Genomic DNA, 7,655 nt, shown 5'->3' with positions numbered 1-7,655 from the left:
GGAGGACGGGCTTTTAACGCCACCCCTTCCGAGGGTTGCAACTTTCCTTCGCCATCACCTCCCCGGGTTTGCACGTTATCTCATCGCTGCAAGGAGGCTACTGTTCTTCTCCGACAGGGTCGTGGGTTTTGTGGGAAATAGCTGCGTAAAGGTGCCTGCAACGCGCACCCGATCGGTGGCAATTGTTTTCTAAGTTTTTGGCTTCTTGCATGCAAGTGTGCCGCCGCCAGATGTAGCAGTTACCCAGCTAGGAAGACACCGGAGAGCTTTCGGCTGAAATTCCAACTTGCTGCATTTAACTTTAAGTATACCACAGAGAATGAGATGTGGGAGAGCAAGCATTTATGGGGGAAGAATCAATGTGCATGGAGTCGCGTTTAACGCTCTTTTGTCTGGAAAACGTTGAGCGGCATTCGTCAGCAACTGGGAAATGGGTTGTTCATTCCCAGTTGTGTCACACAAGGAGATTGTAGCCACCTTTAAAACACACACACAAAAGCAACCGTCTGGCAGTCCAGTAGTCTAGCGAATCATTTCAAGACACCAGGAGCTTTGATTTATGTAGGAATCGGTGGGGTTGATTTATTTAGAAAATATTTTCTGTTTTTACTAAAAGCCTTGACAATTGTTAATCAAGCGTTTTTGTGCCCTGAATCCACTGGTTCCGGCAGAGCATTCTTTGTCATTTTGTTCCTGCGAGCATGTGTGAAAGTGACAATAGGCTCAAAGATTGGCATGAATTTGCTCTAGAAAATTCATGGTAAGGTTTGATTTATGGCATCCATTAAACACGCTGAATACATTGACAGACATTTTCCTCTTTCCATTTCACCCCCACCACTGAGTTCTGATTATTAGAAGATAAAATTTATTTATTGACTAACTCAAATTCAGTGCATATTTTTTTTTTGCATTTGAAAATTTGTAAATGAATGTTTTAAAAATCTATTTTGTAAATATAGCAGCTGGCTCTTTCAGCTTTTACTTTTGTCTGTAGTTTCATTAAGATGCTTACTGATAGTGTTATGAATGATAGTTTAATGATTGGGAAAGACTCCTTTTTTTAAGGCTTTACCTTTTTTTCATGCGGTCATCCATTTCTCAAATATTTATTGAGTCATTTTTGTAAGCTAGCTGCTGTATTAGATACTTAGGATATAGTGTTGAATTGTTTATCTGTAACACCTGTTACAGTATTAGTAATTTGGGGGCTGCAAAATCGAGGTTGTGGGTTTCTGAGGTTGCTTCAACTTTAGTTTCAAAAACTTCTCTATTATTCTGCACTTTTCCTGATGTTTGAAAATTTTGAGGGTTGAAATAATTTAGTTTGAACTTCCAAATAACCAGAATTTCCCCAGCAGTTTAGATTATCAGATTTTTATGTAACGTAAACTAGTGAAATTCTCTATAATTAATGAAATAACAGGACATGTTTTTGTGAAAGTTATACTTCACCTCAAGTACCTGTATGGTCACAGTGGTATATTTCATTCTGACCAACTGACATGTAAGTTAAAACTATGTTATTCCTCTTAAGGTTATATTATCATCTTGAAGCTAAAGTCTGAGCTTTCACTTAATGCTAACAGGAATAGCACATATTAAGACACGTAGGTATCAAGATGGAGATGTTTTCTATTGAGTGAGATTTCAGTTTTTAACAAGTGTTTAGCATCTTTCCAAGGTATACATTTAGTATGTTTACATTAATGTTAATTGAGAGAACTTTTGACTTTTGGTGACTACTAGTAAAAATTGTTATTATAAATGGAACTTGAGTGTATGTATGAGGAGAGAACAAACCTTATTTCTTGAAAAACAGCCAATTTAATGTATAATAGGAAATTTAAAAAACTTAAGAGATGCACACATGAATATTTACACATATAAAGATTATTTATATGTGTTGAACTTTTAAGCAAACTTAACTTTGAAAATGGGCTATTTTTAGAGATGTGCCATAAGTAACTAAAAATTATTTTGAAGTTTTGATATATTTGAAACCAAAAGATTATAAGCTGATTATTTTTAATACTCTAGAAAATGGGCTATTTTTAGAGATGTGCCATAAGTAACTGTAAAAATTATTTTGAAGTTTTGATATATTTGAAACAAAAAGATTATAAGCTGATTATTTTTAATACTCTGTAAGACTTAGGAATTTATTAGAATTTAGAAATTTGTGTAATATAGTGTAGATTTTTTTTCCTTGAGAGTCCCAAAGTCCCAAGACTTTTTCTTTATCAATCTTGAAGTTCTGTAGTTACTGATTTCATGTTGGATCTTTTAAACCTGTGATCTCTGTTCTGTTTCGTCTTTTCATAATTGTGTGATTAAGGAGGTGGGCAGTTAATAAATTAAGTACATTTTCAAATAAAGGTCAGTTTTACTTTGTTGAAGTCTCAAAACTTAGTGTCACATTGGCTAGATGAGCAGTTGGTTTTTGTTTTTGTTTGCATATCAGTACATGGGTACTTTTGAATGGGTTATTGCTAAGAGTCAATAATTATACAAAGACTTATATTTTTTTTGTTCCAGCTTACCAGATATGAATAGATTGCTTTACTTTTATGTAAGTAGTGAAAATAGTTTGGTTAAAAAGATAATATCACAGCATAATTAAACTGTTGCTTTCTGTTTCCATATTTATAGACTGCATCCCTTAAATAGGAGAATTAAAGTATTTGACTCCAGATGACAGTAATATCTGTAGGGAGATGTTAAAAATAAAGGTGTACCAGATGGCTCTTTAATTTCTTGAAGTCACTAGCTGAAAGATGATAGGGTTGGGTGTTTAAGGATTCTAGCTCATGGATATGCTGTAGGTAGGTATTTTTCTTTTTGACCAACTAGCATGCAAGTTAAACTGGTGTTAATCCTCTCTAGGGCTTTATATTTATCCTGAAGTTGTAGTCTTACATTTCACTAATATTAACAGGAATTGCATATACGTATGAATTCCCAGGTATCAAGATGGATACAGTTTCAGAGGCACATTTCCATATTAGAGAGAGAGAGAAACCCAGGATAGTTAGAAGTCTGGGAGTCTGCCCCTGAGAAGTAGGCTTGCTTTAGCCTATTTGGTCTCAGGACTTCTTTACTCTCAAAAATTATTGAGGACTCCAAAGAGATTTTGTTTATATGGGTTGTGTCTATTGATATTTACTATGTTATAAATGAAATCACAAAATATTTATTAATTTATATAAAAATAACATGTTAACAATTTTTTAAACTTAGAATAACTATTCTAAAACAAAAACTTTAGTGAAACTAGTGGCATCCTTATATAATAAAAGCGTAGTATGCAAATTGTCCCCTCAACCAGGAGGTCGTCCAGAGTTTGACCAGGGGGCGGGGCCTGCCAGGGGAAGGCAGGGATGCCCCAGCTGGCCGTGGCAGCTGCTAGGGACCCTACCAGTGCACGAATTTCGTGCATCGGCCTCTAGTTGTTTTATATTTTTACAAATCAATTTAATTTCTGGCTTACTAGAAGATAGCTGGATTTTGCTTCTGTTTTCAAGTCTGTTGTGATTGTTTCAAGCTAATCCAGTTTCACGTAGATATGTAGTTGGAAAAAGTAGGTATTTAATAGCTTTTTGAGAAGTTGTATATATTCATTTTTAATATTATACCAAAATTTGACAAGTGGCAATGGTTACATTGCATTCCAGAAATATCTATAGGGCCCACAAGAAAACTGTGAACTATACAGTTAGCTTAAAGAAGAGTCTACTTAAAGGGTGGGAAATAAGCTAGTTTTCATTCAGGTATTTCAAGCACAAATAGAAAAGGGAGTACATTTATTCTTTTATTTATTTTTAAAAATACATAAATTTCAGAGGAAGTGAGAGTGCATGTGTGAGAGAGAGAAACATCAATGATGAGAGAGAATCATTGATCGGCTTCCTCCTGCATGCCCCCAACTGGGGATTGAGCCCACAACCCATGCATATGCCCTGACCGGGAATTGAACCATTGACCTCCTGGTTCATAGGTCAATGCTTAACCACTGAGCCATGCCATCCAGGCTATTCTGTTATTTTAGAAGATAGACCAGCAGATGGAGGTTCAGAAGGCATATATTGAATTCAGTATAATTTTTTGACAAGAATGTAAGACTGTATAGCAGCTAGACTTATACAACAGTGGAAAGAACTGCCTCTTGAAGTATTTAGCTGTAAGAATTTACAGCAGTCTACAGGGACATTTTAGGGGGAGGCAGAGATAAATTCTGTAGATTCTTATTTTGGGTGCTATTGGATTAAGTTACTTAGGGTCCCATCCAATTAAAAAATGTAAGCATTCTGTGATTCCTTGAAAATCCCTAAATATAGTTAAACTGTACTTATATATCCATGAATGTTTTTGAATATTCTCCGAAGTCAGTAGTATGAAGCTATTGTTGACTTTATTACTATTTTGCATTTTTATTGTACTTTCCTCTGAGATTTTTCCTGTATTTTCTGGAACCAACACTATCAGTCTTCCTGAAATCTCTCTGAGTTCCCTGTGAAATATAATAAGCTTTGAAGACATTTTAGGGAATCAGATACTGCTTATGATATAGTTTAGTAGCATTGTAATATATTTGGGCATAGAAATTTAGCATACTGTTGGGGGCTAATTTTCAATTTTGATAGAAACTATCAACAGTCTTTATAGTCTTTTATTTGTAATTGTTTATGTGATTGCAGAAGTAATGTTCTAATGGTTTTAAAGCTAGAGTCTGAAAAGAGGACACATGAAGGAAAAGTATTTAAATTGATCTCTTGAATTTAAAAATGCTTATTAAAGACATAAGTGAAATAAAGAATTTTAATTCTCATCTTATTTAGAGAATTAGAGGCCCAGTGCACGAAATTTGTGCACTTGGGGGGGGGGGCGGATCCCTCAGCCCGGCCTGTGCCTTCTCACAGTCCGGGACCCCAGGACCCCTCACCAAGAGGATGGGGCCTAAGCCGGCAGTCGGACATTTCTCTCAAAATCCAGGATCCCTTGCTCCTTACTTCCCACCTGCTTGCTCCTTACCACTCGGCTCGCTGCTCCTTAGCACTGCCGCGGAGGCGGGAGAGGCTCCCACTACCACCACTGCGCTCGCCAGCCTTGAGGCTTGTGGTTGAGCAGCCACTACCTCTGTGGGAGCACACTGACCACCAGGGGGCAGCTCCTGCATTGAGCTTCTGCCACTGGTGGTCAGTGTGCATCATAGCGACTGGTTGTTCTGGTCATTCCGCCATAATGGTCGCTTAGGCTTTTATTATATAGACTAGAGGCCCAGTGCACAAAAATTTGTGCACTCAGATGGGTCCCTCAGCCCGGCATGTGCCCTCTCGCAGTCTGGGGCCCCTCAGGGGCCCCTTCCCCTGGCTGCTGGCACCAGTTTTCCTCCAGCACCCGGAACCCAGGCCTTCACTCTTCGCTGGGAGGGGCCTGGGCCCCGGGGGCGTGGCCGAGGCCGGCGCAGCGGGCTTCCCTCTTTGCTCTTCACTTGCCACGCCGGTCTTCGCTCGCTGCTCTTGCCTGGGGCCAGCCGGCTTTGCTCCGTTGCTTGGTGCCTATGTAGTCCCTCAGCCCAGCCTGCACCCTCTCCAATCTGGGACCCCTCAAGGGATCGGGCCTAAACGGGCAGTCGGACATACCTCTCACAATCCAGGACTGCTGGCTCCCAACCACTCACCTGCCTGCCAGCCTGATCACCCCCTAACCACTCCCCTGCCAGCCTGATTGACGCCTAACTGTTGCCCTGCCGGCCCGATCGCCCCCAACTGCCCTCCCCTGCCGGCCCGGTCGCCGCCAACTGTCCTCCCCTGCCGGTCCGGTTGCCCCCAACTGCCCCCCCCTGCAGGCCATCTTGTGGCCACATGGGGGCGGCCATCTTTGTGTGTTGGAGTGATGGTCAATTTGCATACCGGTCATGACTAATTAGCATATCAGGGCTAATTAGAATATCCCTCTCATTGTGTTGGAGTGATGATCAATTTGCATAGTAGTCATGACTAATTAGCATGTCTGGTCATGGCTGTGAGGGCGTCATGGCCAATTTGCATATTACCCTTTTATTAGTATAGATAATACATGTAGTATTTGTTATTACCTATAACAATTCACTCTATGTTTAAATCCTCACCGAGCATATGTTTATTGACGAGAGAGAAGGAGAAAGAAAGAAAAGAAAAGAGAAAGAAAGAAAAGGGAGGGAGGGGGGAGGGGGGAGGGGGATGGAAATTCTATCAGTTTACCCAGAATGAAACCACAACCTTTTTGGTGTTTGGGACGCTCTAACTAACTGAGCCACCAAGCCAGAGCAACAATTCACATTTTAATTTTATATGGGACATAATCTCTTCTGTGAGTTGGAATGAAAGATTAGATTTTAGGTGGTGGGAAGTTAAACATAAATTCCCATAGCTTTCTTGAGGTCAACTTAATAAATTAAATGGCACACAGCTGGAGACTTGTATTTGTTCCATTTCGATTTAAAGCTTATTTTCTATAGAAGGAATAGGAATAAGTCATTTAATTTTATAAAATTCTTCATCCTTGTTAATAATTTTTAAAAAATCTTAGAATAATTTAGAGGAATAGTGTTCTAAAGTAGAAGAAGTAGTGTGGTACAGATGAGAAAGTGCATCGATTGTAGTTGGAATTCAAGTGTAGTCTCTACTTTGCCATTAACTGGCTGTGTAACCTTGAGCAAGTTGCTTATCTCTGCTTCAGTTTCATAAAGTGAGAATTACAGAAATGAAGGGGGCCTTGGAAGCAAGTGAGTCCAAACTTCTCATTTTACAGATGAGGAAACTTAGATAATTTGTTCAGGCTTTTACTGTAAGAGAGTTGGGACCAAAATTCAGTTGTTTGACTCTCAACTTAGTACTTTTCCCATTATACTTTGCAGCTTCTTTTCATCTGTGAAATGAGGGGATTGGATTTAAGGCTCTCAAAGGTCTCTATCAGCTGAAAAGTGTTATTCTTTTGACATTAATCCCAATATTAACAAGAAAAGTTTGTATACAGGTGAAAGAAATGTTTTTGAAGAAGCAGTGTTACCTTTTTAGGGCTATGATTTGGTTTGTTAAGATAATCATCTTCATTATTACCAAAAGATTTTTAAGTTTAGGAGCATGATAAGTAGTGTGGTGGGTGATCTTGTTTTTTTTTAATGATCTGCATTCTAAAACACTATTTTGACTACATTAAAAACTATATAAATTACATAAACAACAGTGTAGTGCTCTGAAGTGAATTGTGGTGATTGCTCCTCAGAAATTATTTTTAGAGTATTTGCCCCCCTGAGTTAGGTGCCTCTGTTCCTTCGTGTACTATAGGATTATTTCATAGCACCTCCAAGATGCTCCTTTTGATTATAGTTTTAGTTATCTTGCCTACTAGACAGAAAGGTCTTGAATTCAGAGATTGTGTTTTGTTCATTTCTACATTCTCAGTGCATAGTAGATAGGATGTCCTCTATAGAATTGGCATCCAATAAAAAGTTTTGTTGAAGACTGTTAAGTTTTCTTTAAAATGGAGTGATATTATATATATGTGTGTGTATATATGTGTGTGTGTATATGTGTGTATATATGTGTATATATATTAATACTAGTAGCCCGGTGCACGAAATTCGTGCACTGGGGGGGGGGGGGGGGGGGGGC

General features: G+C 38.8%; 1 protein-coding gene across 1 annotated transcript in view; it reads left to right on the top strand.

Annotated features, from left to right (window-relative positions):
- The first annotated feature begins 738 nt into the window (after nt 1–738).
- Nucleotides 739–7,655, top strand: part of TLK1 (tousled-like kinase 1) — a 170,075-nt gene continuing 163,158 nt past the window's right edge. Inside the window, exon 1 of the mRNA XM_014545707.1 lies at nt 739–760. The gene's annotated coding sequence lies outside the window, so the exon portion shown is untranslated. The remainder of the gene's footprint in view (nt 761–7,655) is intronic.

Source organism: Myotis brandtii, unplaced genomic scaffold (genome assembly GCF_000412655.1).
Source record: "Myotis brandtii unplaced genomic scaffold, ASM41265v1 scaffold112, whole genome shotgun sequence".
In the NCBI taxonomy this organism is placed as follows: domain Eukaryota; kingdom Metazoa; phylum Chordata; class Mammalia; order Chiroptera; family Vespertilionidae; genus Myotis; species Myotis brandtii.
Note: the sequence above shows the minus strand (reverse complement) of the source record. Positions and strands in the feature narration are given on the sequence as shown.